This window comes from Cyprinus carpio, chromosome A11, assembly GCF_018340385.1.
Source record: "Cyprinus carpio isolate SPL01 chromosome A11, ASM1834038v1, whole genome shotgun sequence".
NCBI classification, from domain to species: domain Eukaryota; kingdom Metazoa; phylum Chordata; class Actinopteri; order Cypriniformes; family Cyprinidae; genus Cyprinus; species Cyprinus carpio.
This window is the reverse complement of record NC_056582.1, coordinates 8,982,505-8,997,745: the sequence shown is the minus strand read 5'-3', so window position 1 is coordinate 8,997,745 and position 15,241 is coordinate 8,982,505. Positions and strand designations below refer to the sequence as shown.

At 33.5% G+C, this 15,241-nt stretch overlaps 1 long non-coding RNA gene across 1 annotated transcript; it reads right to left on the bottom strand.

The window, feature by feature from the left end:
* Window positions 1-5,971: 5,971 nt before the first annotated feature.
* On the bottom strand, window positions 5,972-15,241 carry LOC122146582. Its single transcript, XR_006161100.1, has 3 exons — window positions 15,158-15,241; window positions 12,347-12,520; window positions 5,972-6,110 (listed from the first exon to the last, which is right to left on the bottom strand). It is a non-coding gene; the product is annotated as an uncharacterized LOC122146582 (long non-coding RNA).

The window sequence follows — 15,241 nt, the reverse complement described above, 5'->3', positions numbered from 1 at the left end:
GAATAGATACAGACTTTAGAAATTCTTTAAAGTATAAATTAATGTGAAATTGCATAATGTAAATAAAAAAGCTTAAGTACAACAGTTACTAAAGTACAAAAATTACTACAACTGAAATAAAAATTAATTAAAGTCATATAGAAATATTTAGTAAAAAATAAATCACTAAATATGAGAAAAACACATAAAAATAAAAACTGAAAATATATATATAAAAGTTTAATATAATATAAAACTTTTTAAATATAAAAATGTAAAATAGTATATAAGTATCAGTGTTGTCAGTATCAATTTTGTTATTTTTAACTAAATCAAAAACTATCAAAATAATTTTTGATTATTGAAATATAATTTTATAAATAAATAATATAAAATATAAATTCTAGATGAAAATTTAAACTTAAAAAAACTTACGTTTAAAAATAAGTTTAAGTTAAAGCACTAAAAATACTACAACTGAAATTAAAAATAAAATAAATATATATAGAAATATTTTGTAAAAAAATAAATAAATAAATAAATAAATGACTTTATAAGCTAAAATTAAAATTAAAACTCTCTCTCCCTCTCTGTTTCTCTCTGTAAAATTTTCTATAATATAAAAACAAAAATTTTGAAAAATAAAATGTTACAACATTAATAAACTCTATAATATTAAATAAATAATGATAAAATATAACTGCATATTCAGGAGGAGTATGTGCATATTCTGGAGGAGTATGTGCCTTATCTGAAGCTTATCTGAAACTTTTTTTGTATATTTTTTTTTTATATTTTTTAATTGTAATGTATTGTTTTGATGTCATTTTTCTGAATGTAAAATAATGTTAACATGTTAACAATAAAAAGAGAGAAAATATTGTATGTAGATTGTGTGTAAAATGAAAACCTAGCATTTAAACCTTGAGGGTTTGAAATATTATGTTTAGGACATAGTAAATGTGTTTAAAACACATTTTATTTTAAATACAGCTGTAAATCATTTAAACTTCTCTTTGAATTAATAACATGATATGACGTTATATTAATTGGATAAATCAACATTTGCCCCCTAAATGAAGATAATTTAAAAAGACCTATTTTAAACAGACATTTAAAAGGTGATTTTACAAATCAATATATTGTTTGTTTTACTTACAAAAAAAAAAATAAAAAATAAAAAACTGAACATAAGCTGATGGCTGACCAATAGTTCAAACTAAGCAATCTATTTTCCATTCAAGCTGTCATTCTGTCCATCCTCAAAGTCACACCTGGACACCACTGGCAGTGACAAACACGAAATAACTACTTCCTGAATCCAATCTAATGTCACTAAATCTGATCAGATGTTAGTGATCCACACTTAGCATAAATATAAGTCTAATATCTAACCTAATCAGACAGTCGTCTGATGCTAGATGACTTTCTGCCACAGAATGATACAAATTTACCTAAGGTTACACACATATGCCAATCCAATCATTTACCACAATCCTCATCTGTTTTCAGAATGAAATGATGACCATAGCAAAATGGCAAATGCAGTGAATCAAGAAGGACAATAAATAACAAAAATTAAATCTCTGATCGAATACAGACTAGAAATGCTTCGATATTTAGGCTAGAAATAACAGCTGTGTTTGGGCTACAGCCCACGTAAAGCCCAGGTATGAGAACATGTTTCCATGCCAAGAGGATTAGAACTAAATTAGCACCACCGTAAGTCCATCAGAGCAGTCACTGAGCGATCTGTTTCCTTTTTCCATCATTTCAAAGCTGCAAAATAAACACTGGCTGTTTACACAAATTTGTTTAATCAAATTTTTACAATATGTTTTTGAAAGAAGTCTGTTATGCTCACCAAGTCTGCATTTATTTGGTGTTCAAAGTGATCAAATATTTTGTAATATTTTTAATATTTTAAATTATTGTTTTATTTTTGATATATTTTATGTTGTAATTTATTACATTTACATTTATGCATTTAGCAGACGCTTTTATCCAAAGCGACTTACAGTGCATTCAGTCTATACATTTTTTTTTTTTACACTACACTACATTTAGGCTATACATTTTTTTTTATCAGTATGTGTGTTCCCTGGGAAACTTTTCATAAGCTGATTACTGACCAATAGTTCAAACTAAGCAATCCATTTTCCATTCAAGCCGTCATTCTGTCCACCTTCAAAGTCATACATGCATCACTGTAAACCCTAATGCTTAAAATAATTGGTTTGAGTAGGACGATCTTAAATTGAACAAATTAGTTCAGTCAAATTAACTTTTATAAGTATTTAGAACTTTCCTTTTCTTTTGAGTTCACAAAACTGACACATTTTAAAGAAATCTGAACTTTCGTCAAAATTCTCAAATTCCTCAAAAAACTCAAATTTAACAGAAACATGTGGCTTGGTTTGAGAACAGTTACATTAAATATTTTATATTGCGCTACTTATTCAATAATTGCAATGCTATGGTAATACTACCACGTGCGCAAATTAGTAAGGTTAATTTACAGTATTAGATATAATTATAGCTCAGAACAACAACATTTCTACTAATAAAATATAAGTTGAGATTACATGACACTTTTAAGTTAAATTTATGAATTAGCTTACTCCAATATTTCAAGTTAAAACCAATTAAAATGTTTGAGTAAAAAATTTAAACTTAAACTTTGAATTTAACGTAAAATATTACCTTGATTACCTCGCATTTTTTTAGTTTTGCCAACTTATTCGGGTTTACAGTGTGTGAAGAAATTTCAGCATCATTATTCCAGTCGTCAGTAACACATGATCCTTCAGAAATCATTCTAATGTGATGATTTGCTGCTCAAGAAACATTTCTGTGACACTTTTGATCAATTTAATGCCTCCTTGCTGAATAAAAGTATTGATTTCTATATAAAGTATCAATTGTGTCAATGAAAGAAAATCTTACTGACTTTAAAGCTTTGAACGGTAGTGTTAGTGTTAATGAATGGTCTTTATTTAGTCCTGCAGGTTTTTGTGGTCAGTCAATGATGCCACAAGATCACAGCCATGAAACAAACGTTAACTACTGTGTGTGTGGGGGGTTAATCCTGTTAACAAGTAACACCTGTTAGAGAATCCATAAACACACTCCTAAAACTACAGTGCCCTAAGTTTAGTGGGTTTGATCATGTTAAAGATACTGCAGTGCTGGTGTAAACATCCGAGCGGCTGACTGTCTGCCAGGCCACAGAGAGAAGACACTGAGAACAGCAGAATGTCTAATTATCCTTAAGCAGCAGAGAGCTAATCCTCTTGATGGCATTTGCATCTGTGCTCTAAGAGGAAGGGAAGTGGCTGGGATTACAGTATTGCTCTCTGGCAGGGTCAACAGTGGCCCTCGAGCCTGTAACTGGTACAGTGAGGCAACGTACTGCCACACGTTTTCATATAGAATTTTACTTGACATGATACATGTTGCTTCCTAAATGAAATAACCAGCTTTAATAGAGTGATACAGGCTCGACGTATTTTTGTAGCTCAAAACCCAGAAACGAGTTAACATTTTAGCATTTCCAGTTCCATCGTTTAGTTAAATGCCTGGTCTGTGGAAACATCAGCTCAAGACATTTTCATGTATCAGTAACCCCACTCACAATTTTTTAAAGCTTTTACTTGTCCTGAAAAAGGACGATCACTAACAAGTGGCTAAATGAGACTACAGAGGCTACATCACACCAGCAGGTGAACTCATCTACTCACTAGTCCCCTTCTATAGCCTCATTGTCTTTATAATTAGTACAGTTTGTTTATAACCTAGATTACATTTAGCTTTTTACTTCTGGTGATTGTAATTAGAGTTCAAAATTCATAAAAGTTCATTTGTGAAGCAGTGTGATTGTCAGTATATATACTATTATATTTTTTGTTTCTGCTTTTGTGTTCATTTTAGTTAAAGTTTTAGTCATTTTGTTTTGTCATTCTTATTAGTTTTAGTTATTTTAGTACATCAAGGTAACTAAATGAAAATTGGCTTTGGAAACTAGCTGGAATAAAATAAGCGTATGTTTTATGTTTTATATAATTTCAATTAACTTTTATTTTAGTAACAAAAAAATATATATTTATGGTTTTAGATGTTTTATATAATAATAACTGTGTTGTAAAGATTTTCAAAACATGTAAGAATCATGAACTTTTGTTGGTCGCAGAGCTTATTTTCTGCAATAATCCAAAAGCCAATAGAAAACTCCTATTTGCTGAAGAAACCAGGGTGATGTTAACTTCTGGGTTGGCCTACAAAAGTTTGAAAAGTGGTTGGATTTGGCAGAAATGGCAAAGCAGGAAAGTAAAATCAAACAGTGTGGACTCACAGAAGTACTTGAGCGTCCCGTCGATCTGCTCCTGTGTGAGTCCAAGAGGGGCCTCTGGTGGCAGCAGAGGGGTGTGCAGCCAGTCGTCATGCTCGTACCCAAACACATGGTCTGCCCGCAGAGTGTATTTGGGCAACTTTTCTGTAAGCAAGCTGACGATCTCCACCTCTGGCAGATCCACACTGGAGCACAGGTCTGAGTGTGATGAACAGAAAGAAAAACATTCACTGTCACTGCTCTAAATGTTCATTTGAATATATAATCTGAAAATATCCAATCTAATGAAGCTCACATTCATTAATGTAATAAAAAATACACATATAAAGATTATGTGTCCTAACTGAGAAATGAAAATCACACAGTGTGAACATTTAAACATCTCTGCTGCTGTCCAAAACAGCTCCATATGTTATGCAAGATGTCTTTTCAAGTTAAAAAACAGAATTATGTTATTAGTCAGTCAGTTATTAAGTTATGTCTAAATTACTGGTAGTTGCAAAAGAATGATTAATAAATCATATTAGCTACTACAGCGCCCACTCTGAGCTTTAAGGATGCAGTATAATTAGAAAGCAACACATATAGGTACTTCCTTAACTAATATGGTTTGTTCCACCTTTCCTGCCTTTGTCTGCTTTCTGTTCTTTATGAAGGTAAAACAACAAACTCATATCAGTGAACTGCAGGCGGTAAAGAACAAATGTAGAAGGCTACATGTGAACAATGTAGTACTAACCTTACTTAGCAAAATTTAAATACAAAAATAGCTGCCAACTGATGTTTGAGAAAGAGAATAATGTACTATTTAGGTTAGAATAGACTTTAGAGAGCATTTAATTGGACAAAATCTTGCAATGCAATATGAGTGAGCAGTACATTTTGAGTTAATATATATATTACATCACCACTTAAATGATGGGGTTAGTATGATTTTTCTAAATATTTTTAAAAGAATTATCTAATGCTCACCCAGGCTGAATTTATTTGACCAGAAATACTTATATAATTATTATAAATTGAAAATTTAAAATAACTATTTTGTATCGCAATTTATATTAAAATGTAATTTACTCCAGTGATGCCAAAGCTGACTTTTTATCACCATACTCCAGACTTCAATGTCACATCATCCTTCAGAAATCATTCTTATATGCTGATTTGCTGCTCAAGAAATATTCCTTATCATCAGTGTTAAAAAACAGTGTGGGGCCTAATTTTCTGCTTTATCTTTGATAAACAGAAAGTCAAAATAACAGCATTTATTTGAAAAAATGCCTTTGCTGTCACTTTTGATCCATTTAATGCATCCTTGATAAATAAAACTATCAAAAAAAAAAAAAAAGTCTCACTGATCTCAAACTTTTGAACAGGAGTGTATCTGCTAAAGTTACATTATACATACAGTAGATGCCCCTACAGCTAACAGATATGATTGATTTATCCTGGGAACAGTCGCACACCAACAAAACCGTTTCCTGTACCTGTGAGAGTTGAGACATCATGGAAGCCCTGTGCCGGCAGAGGATCCTCCCTCAGGTTCCCAGGAGTGAGGCAGATCTCCTGGGCGAGGGTCCTGCATCCCTCTCCCTGCTCTCCATTGAGGATGAAGGGCCCTGGGGTCTCCAGGGAGGGCTGAGGGGTGCGTGCAGGAGGAGAAGAGGTAGAATCAGGGGAGTGAGACAGCGTGGCAGGCCTGCTGGGGTTCAGGGTGATGGATGTGCTGCACCCTACTGGATCAGAGAATGGGTGTAGAACAGGCAGACACACGTCCTCATGTGACCTAGTGAGGACAGAAAGAAAGAGGGGGATGTACACTGATATTAACAAACTGATTCTAAGAAAAGAGCTTTTTGTGTATTACAGAAACTCCCATATCATTATCTAGTTAAAAGAAAAAGACGTATGAAAACAATAATGCTCAGAGCACAGACTGTGTTCATTGAAAGCTGGCCATTGATTGTATTGTGCTACTGATGTGAAACTAGATACACCCTCAGGTAACTACAGCAGTGTTACTTTCAGCTTAATGTATTCCAGTGAAAATGTCTATCAGATCCAGAATCAAATATCATGATATACGTTTTAATAATTAAGCTTTTGGCAAATAAAATCATTCATGACCTGTTCTGAAGCAAAGACCCTGTGGTGAGACTATATCACACGTTTCATAAGATATTTGGATACAGGATGTGTTATGACAATAAAACGTAATATTATGCCAAAATATGATTAAACCAATAACAATCCTTCAACCATAACAATACTTTGCTAAAGCCCAGCTCTCTTGTCACAGTTTTAACATCCAATATGAATGAACTAGAGATTTTTGTAAACAGTGAACAGATGTATAGCAACACATACATCTAGAATTGTAAAATAAATAATTTAAAAATTATAAAATAAAATTATTATTATTATTAAAACATATATATATAATATATATATATATATATATATATATATATATATATATATATATATATATATATATATATTATTTTAACATATATAATAATTCTGAATGAATTGTTTTTAAAAATGTTCAAATACCAAGCATTTTTATCTACTGGTTTTCTGCAAAGAAATTGTTAAACAACACAAATACGTGATAAAAATTGTTCTAAAAAGAAATCATGACTCAGAACTGGTCTAACAAAATTTCAGTCACTAAAAACAGATAAGCCTCATTTTAAAATGTTTACAACTGAAAGGGATTTATTAGAGATATGAAAGATAATTCAACAATAATTTTCATATAGTAGCTTTAGCTTTAGCTTTTTACTTCTGGCATTTGTATTGATTCTTAAAAAGCTCGTAAGAAACATAAACGTTTGTTGGTTGCAGATTTTATTTTCTGCAATAATCCAAAAGCCAATGGAAAAATCTCGTTGGGTTTTTGTCGAAGGGAACCAGGGTGATGCTAACTTCCGGGTTGCCCTAAAAAAATATGTCAGTGCAGCACTCTATACAAACTTTGCTTTGAAAAAAAAGCTTTTTAAGTCACTCTTACTTTCAGCCAGAGATTGTGGACTAGCTTCAAGGTGACTGTACACAATACCGGACTCACTGCCAACCAAACTCCTGCTAGAGGTGCCTACGTGTGTCCTTTCACATAGCCTCTAGGGCTCTCTTCATCCCAGGGAAAGAGAGAGCCCAATAGAAAGAGAGAGAGAGCGATAAAACAAGAGAAAGTGGGAGTGAGAGACAGAACGAACAAAGAAAGTCTTTTTTCAGCCTATCAGAGCAGACACACTTGAATTACGGCTTAAGTCAGGGGGAGGGGCAAGTTCAATGTTCAGAAAGCATGTGTTTGGCTGCAACATGCACTCTGAACCGGCTGTCTCCTAGGAGACCTGAGGACTATGAACGTGTGGCTTGGTCACATGATCCATCGTCAGTGGGCTTTTATGGGCATGGGCTCACGTAGACACGGACATCTGTATGCATGTATACACTGTTCAACTCCGAAAACTTGTTTTTAAAAGTCTATAAAGTTTAAATGTTCCTACAGTGTAGAATGTTCACTCGTCTTAATCCAGAAACTATAAATCACATTGTAAAAAAACACAAAGAACACATTATCACTAATTCCCTAAATCACAAAGAACTAATCCAGAGATAAACTATTATTACAAGGATTTCTACTTGAAATTGAGCATAATCCACCTTTTCTGGTTCTTTCTTCTTCGCTCTACAGACAACACTTTAATTACAAGCCACAACACATTTTTTCCATCAAAATAAGTGCTAAAATCAAACCACTTTCCCACAAACTGTTCAATGAGAATCAGCCATTTGAAGAATATACTGTATAAACATTTCAATGGGAAATTTATCATATGCACAGTTTTTCCTGGATAAACCCTGTCAAGGTTAATGCATTTATCCTTTACTCTCTCACCTTCTGAGTAAATACACTATTGACTGATATGAGTTTTTTCAAGGCCAATGTTGATGCCAATATATCCAGGTGGCAGGCACTCATAGTAAAATCAAGCTAGTATTTCAATAATGCAATGTAAAGTTAGCAAATGAGGCATAAACAACATTTAAAATGATAAAAATATGTATAATATTTACTCAAAATCGATTACAATGAAATACTTGAATAATAAAAAAAATGGCATCCACTCTAAGTGTTAAAAGTCCCCTGACAAACATGATTTGCCATATTTTCATATAATAAAATTCAACAAAAAGTCTTTAAAATTATGCAAATATCCAATAGGGAAAAAATAGGTCTATTTGAAAACTGCATGTGTATTATGCATTGACAAAGTTACTGATACATTTTGGAACAGGCATATGGAAGAACTAATGCTTTTGGCAATATACTAAGCAGGCACAAGTATTGGCTAATTCCAAACATCTCAAAAAAGTCAATTATCAACAAATTAACCAACTTGGCTGATAATCAGTCAATCGATCAGTATCTAAATGGTCAAAAACAGAAAGTCATCAATCAGTGGAAGGAAAACACATAGAGGAAAACAAGGAACTATAAGCTCAATTTCTGTGAAATTCTGGCAGTTACAAAAATATTTTCCTCTAATTTGCGTCAGCCAGATCAGGTAGGTTGATTGCCGCCAATAAACCATGACAGCTCAGATCAACAGAGGTGTGGTTGGATACAGATATAATGAGAACATTAAGGCAGTCTGCACAATCAAAATTAGATTAAATTATGGTTTTGAAAGTTAAATTTGTCAAGAACTACACTTTAGCTCTCTTTCATTATGCAGAGATGCAGAAAATTAAAAATACATGAGGAATCATCCAATACCTTCTGCTTGATATTCCTCAACTGAGAACAGCTCATTTCCTTTTTTCAAATATCTTATCTTAAGTCATGCAATGATGTCGACTCTCAGTAGCGAGATCAGGTGTTTCTAAAAGAGATCTAAAAGAGAACCCCTGGCTGTCTCTGGCCGTCAGGCGATAGATAAGTTTCTCCTATCACTGCTGTATCTGATCATGTGTGCCGAATTATACAAACAATCCCCACTGCAGCAGTCCTGCACACACTCTCTCCAAATAAAAATCATATTCTGAGCTTAATTATCAAAATTATGAGCTCAATATACAGTTAATAAAACACTGATGACGCAATATCCCGTTGAAAAAAAGCACTTGTTGTGGAAGCCTGTTGTTCCAAACCAATATGACAGTATTTTGTACATGGAAATAAAGAAATAGTTGAATAATTAGTTGAGTTTGTGCAGGTTTATAAAGGTAAATTTAAGACATTTTAAAGGCCAAACAAAGAAATGTTAAAGAACAATAACATTTGAAACTTCTAACAGATCTCTGCTGCTTTTTTAATTCATGTTGGAAAAAAACAACCTCTGAATATGAGGTTTCATATTCAACCAGTAGAATATGAAAATAACTTTTACTTTCTGATAACTCTGCAAAAAAATGTAATTTGAAAAAAATTATATTCTTCCTTGGTATTTTTGTCTTATGCAAATGTCTAGGATTCTTGAAACAAGAAGATGCATTTACTTGAAAAGACCAAAATGAAATTTATGAAAGTATAAATATCTGCTAAAGGGCTCATTATGGGCTTCATTCCCCATTTTGCACTTGTTTTGACATAATTTTGTGACTTCACATCTTCATTTTGCATCTCAAGAATGTAAATGTAACTTGATTTAAGGAAGTTTAGATATTTGTATTGAAAAAAATAATAATAATAATTAGGAAGATATTAATTTGTTGCAGTGTATGCAACATTCAATACCATTACTATAATTTAAGGCCTTTTTAAGGCCTTAATTTGGGGAAGGGTGAATTAAGACTTTTCAAGGCCCTTTTAAGAACTGCACATGAAGAATCTTTATGTCACTTTTTCCATACAGTGACAGCATTGCAACCATGTCTCTTAAACTCTGTAAAACTTATTAAAAATGTTTGCTTATGCAGAATACAGGTTTGGAAAGATAAAAGGATGAGTAAATAATGTACTTTTTTTGATCAAAAACTGCCTTTACACTTCTGTTTAATTAAAAACCGAGCCACGTGAGACTTTAGGACAATGATGAATGTAGTTAATTAAATGTACACGGACCAATGTGAATGCAAAAATGAGATATGATGATCACAACAAGTTTTATTTGCTTGCAACCAAACACTGACTTTTCACACAGCTATAGAGTCGTGAATATGACATCACCTCCAGCCAATCCCTTTCTCTCTCACTTGTGGTTTGTTCTGCTTTTTACCTCAATGTAAATCATACCTCACAAAGCGTGGACTGCGTGCATGTTACACATTAACCCGAGGACATGAATAATAAAAACGTCCTAACTGATGCACTCTTCTGAACTGGTAAGCTGGGCAGGGATCTATGTTTAAGAGGTCAAAGTTATGTTATGTTATAAAGGTGATCAGCTGATCTGCTTTGCTTTCACTGTTGCCTAAAAGTAAAAAAATAAAGAAATATTATTTCAGAAAACTTCTGCTTTCCGTACAGTTGGATAAACACTGCCATAGTAACTTCTACAAATAACTGTTTTCTATTTTAATATATTTTAAAATGTAATTTATACCCGTAACGGCAAAGCTGAATTTTCAGCATCATTACTCAGTCTTCAGTGTCACGTGATCCTTCAGAAACCATTTTAACACACTGATTGAGAGCTCAAGAAATACTTCTTCTTATTATCAATGTTGAAAACAGTTGTGCTGCTTAATTTTTTTGTGGAAACCATGATACAGGATTCCTTGACTAAGAGAAAGTTCCAAAGAACAACATTTGCTTGTAATAGAAATCTTTTGTAAGAATGCAAAATCTTTACGTTCACTTTTGATCAACTGAATGCATCTTTGATGAATAAAAGTATTCCTTTCAATACTGACCCCAAACTTTTGAATGGTAATATACATATATTTTCTATAATCACAGGATACCACTTTGAACACACATTGAACAATAACCAAAATGTTCATTACTTATTTGAGTACCCCAAATTTTGTACAACATTTCCTTTAAGACACAAATAAAGTGCAAATCTCTACATAGAGAAAACAAACACCAGCAGAGTGTATAATGCAGACTACACTGATAGCAACAAATGTCATTTTTGCCACACAGCAGTAGATGACCAAATGTCCAGTCATTTTAGCTGGAGGTCATGGGCAAGCTGACGGAGGTTATGAAATATGACTAAACATGACTTATTTATAAAGACTTATAAAGGGATAGTTTGTAAAATAAATACATTTGTCATAATTTCCTCACCCTCATTTCATTCTAAAATCTTTTTTTTTCTTTTTCTGTGGAACATAAAACAAGATCATTTGAAATGAATTTGAAATGGCTCCAATGTTTGGTTACCAATATTTCTCAAAATATCTTTTTTTGTGTGTTTTGCAGAAGAAAGAGAGGTTTGGAACATTGCAGAATTTTCATTTTTTGGTGAACTATGCTATTAAGAAAAAGACTAAACGTCTAAGCCCCTTATTAAAAGTATCTTTAGAGCAGAGTCCTCTGACTATTAAACCTCCTTCATTACACAATGCTGTGATATACGTCTTAATAACAGCATGCAAATCTCTGAAGAGCTATGGCTATATATTATGATATATGGCATTTATAGAAGTCCTTACATAGTTGTAATGTTATATGCATTGTATTGTCTTACACTATGAATTGAAATATCTTTTTGTAGTGTTATAAATAAAACAATCATGATCTTGTGTAATTGAATCACAAAAACTGTAAACAAACAATGATGTATCACATTTCAGTGTGGACTGCTATCAGTTCAACACCAGAAGACAACACACTTACTTCCTGCCTTCTTTCTATTAAGGTTTTCTGCAGTCTCTCTAACAATGGTTGGACACCAGACAGACTTCATTAAAGATGCCTATTTGTGTCATATCCCATAAACATCTACATCAACACAGCAGCAGGTTGACGCTCAACCGAGGGTCCCATAATAGGACATGAGATCAGCTGAGAGCTACAACCGAGAGTCAGAAACATAAAAGAAGTTTAGAGCTACTTACAGCAATGGATAGATGATCTCTGCATTGGGCGAAAGCAGAGCCGCTCTCCCGGGCCGACAGACGATAGGTCACACACAGGAGCCTGTGTCCTTCTTCAAACTGTTCTTTACACCTGCTTAAGGTTGCCCTGCTTTGTTCTGCTTACTCTATCAACTGTCTTGTGCACTGAGACGACTTTGTGAACGGAGAGATAGGGAGGGTGGAGTTAGTAAGAGGAATGGGTGGGAGCAAGAGAGAAGAGAGAGAGAAAGAGAGAGAATAAAGAGAGAGAATCTGTGAGCCGGCATTTTGCAGCTAATACAGCTAAAAGCAGTTTCACCACTGCCAGGTCAATTTAATCAAATGGCTCTGATTACTTTATGGAATCAATCAGATTTACTGACTAACTTAACCTAATCATTTATTTTACACTCATGAATGGTATCTGGACACTTTAACACTTTAATCCATTATTAAATTGCAATGCCTCATTAGTTTGATAATAGTACTCAGTGACGACTGAATCATTCATTTAAATGTCAGTGACTACCAAGCATGACAGTGTCACTTCTAACACACAATCTTTATTGAATTTTTATGAAGATAAAATGACTAAAGCTCAATTACAAATTGCATTTATAAATGTTCAGTTCAGAACCAAACCTAGTGTTTCGTAACAACAGCTGGCTGGAGCGTTTATGTGATATCATGGTGGCTAACATAATTCATTATCAGTGCATTGTTTTTCAAAATAACAACTCAAAACAGGAACACATTTCTTATTTCTCCTCATAATGTTTTCCTCACGAGTCCAGGATCAGACTCTGTCCTCTGAGTCACCAGTGCTTATTTTAACAACATCCTGGAAACACTGTCTATGTCCTTGTTCCTTCTCTTCCACAACAATAGAAGCAAATGCACAAACCACAGAGTTCCCGGTTTTGCATTGATGGCGAGGGCTTCATTGAGGAGAACAGGACTGACCACACACAGCAAATCAGAGAACAGGTGCGGAGAGGCTTGGAGAGCCAAATCTCATGCTGTATTTAAATGAAGCCATTCAGGGGCCATTCAGGGAATAATGGCCATGTTTACAAGCATGTTTTCCAATTAAAGTCCATATTCTAATTAACCCTTTTATTCCAAACAAGTATGCAACAATAACAATCTGAAGAAAAAAACTAATCATGCACAGTAATTTAACTTCATTCTCACTCAAAATCACAAAATGTAGGTCATGAATGAAATGTAGGTCACCTTGTACATGCACAGATGCTTAATTATATATTATGTATGTATATATATATATGGTGTTGAATTTGCAGATAACTGAAATACTGGCATATGGCAATAAGGTGTTTTACATGACTCAAAAATAATTGTAAAATGACCACATTCTGATTAACATCAGTATATTCTTGTGCATGCAAACAGTCAATGAATCTGTTCGGGTGTGTCTGCCACTGTTTTTCTTTCAGTGGGAAAATCTACAGTGGCCTGTCCTAAACTCAGCGTAAAGTCCACTGCAAACAAAAACTCGAAATAAAGGGATTAAAACTCCATTAGCCTACAAATACATGGGAGATGAAGACATTTTGCCCACATTCATGTTCATAATTTCCCACTTATTTTACTCCAGTTGATGTTTAAGGAGCTTCATCGAGCAAATGAAACATACTTTAATGACTTCCCTGCTAATAAGGAATGTTCTTAGAGCTTTGGTTAGAACTTTCTCAGAACGTTCTGGCAAGGTTCTCTCAAAGTTATGATCACACAGAAAGTTCTTTCAAAGTAATCTGGCCTTTAAAGGGATAGTTAACCAAAAAAAGGCAATTCTGTCATCATTTACAAGTTGTTCCTATAGACTAACCTGTATGAGTCAATGGATAAGTAATCTGGCCTTTAAAGGGATAGTTAACCAAAAAAAGTCTATTCTGTAAGAGTTTTTGGATAAACTGTGTTGTGAATAAGTTTTGGAAGAATTGTAGTTTTTGTATGTGATATCAGTTTTGTAATTTTTTGATGATTTTTGCCTTTAATAATGTTCTAAATAAATTAAAATAACATTTTTATTTATACATTATTTATGGATTAGTTTATGTGTTGTTTTTATGTTTTAGTTGTTTGTTAATTGTTATTATATTAACGTTTTATTAATATAGGATAAAATAACAAAAACTTGTTTCGAACATTCAGAGAACATTCAGAAATATGGTAATATAAGCTATAAACGTCTAAGAACATATTTCTCTAAACAATGCACAACTACTACGAGTGCAATAGTTTATTATCTTAGACCAAACCTCATAATGACGTCACTGTAAGCAACATGTCTAGTCCGGGTCCTTATTATTTTTGTAAGGGGTCAGCAGTCAGCACCGGGCTGTAGGGAACGTGGACAAGCTGCCGTGTGGGATGGCACCAGACACAAATGTCCTATTCTACGTGTCATTCAAAACAAGTTTACTCAATTAAAAAAATCGCACGGAGGAAACTTGACACTTCTCTATGCCAAAACTTTCCATGCGTTATAACTAAACCTTACTTGGTACTGAGAAAGTTAAGCAGATGGCGGAAGAAAAAAAACATTATTTAATCTGCATTAAACATCAAATGCACGTGAATATTTCTAATGAATATTTCTAACCCTATATAAACAACACAAGCAAGTGAACTGTAGATGTTTATAATCAATTGCATGAGTAGAGATGAAAGACCCACCCTGCCAAACAACGGGAACAGTCGCCTCTCTGTCTAACTTATTCGCTTCACGATTCTGCCGCCAAACAGTTCATTTTATTTTCAGTTTATTTGTAAATGCGTGCAACTTACTTTGTCTTATTTGTCCTCCTTTGTCCATGTATCGCTCGGAGTGACGTTGGTCGGCAGCGCCTTGGGCTGTCAAGAGTCTCTGGT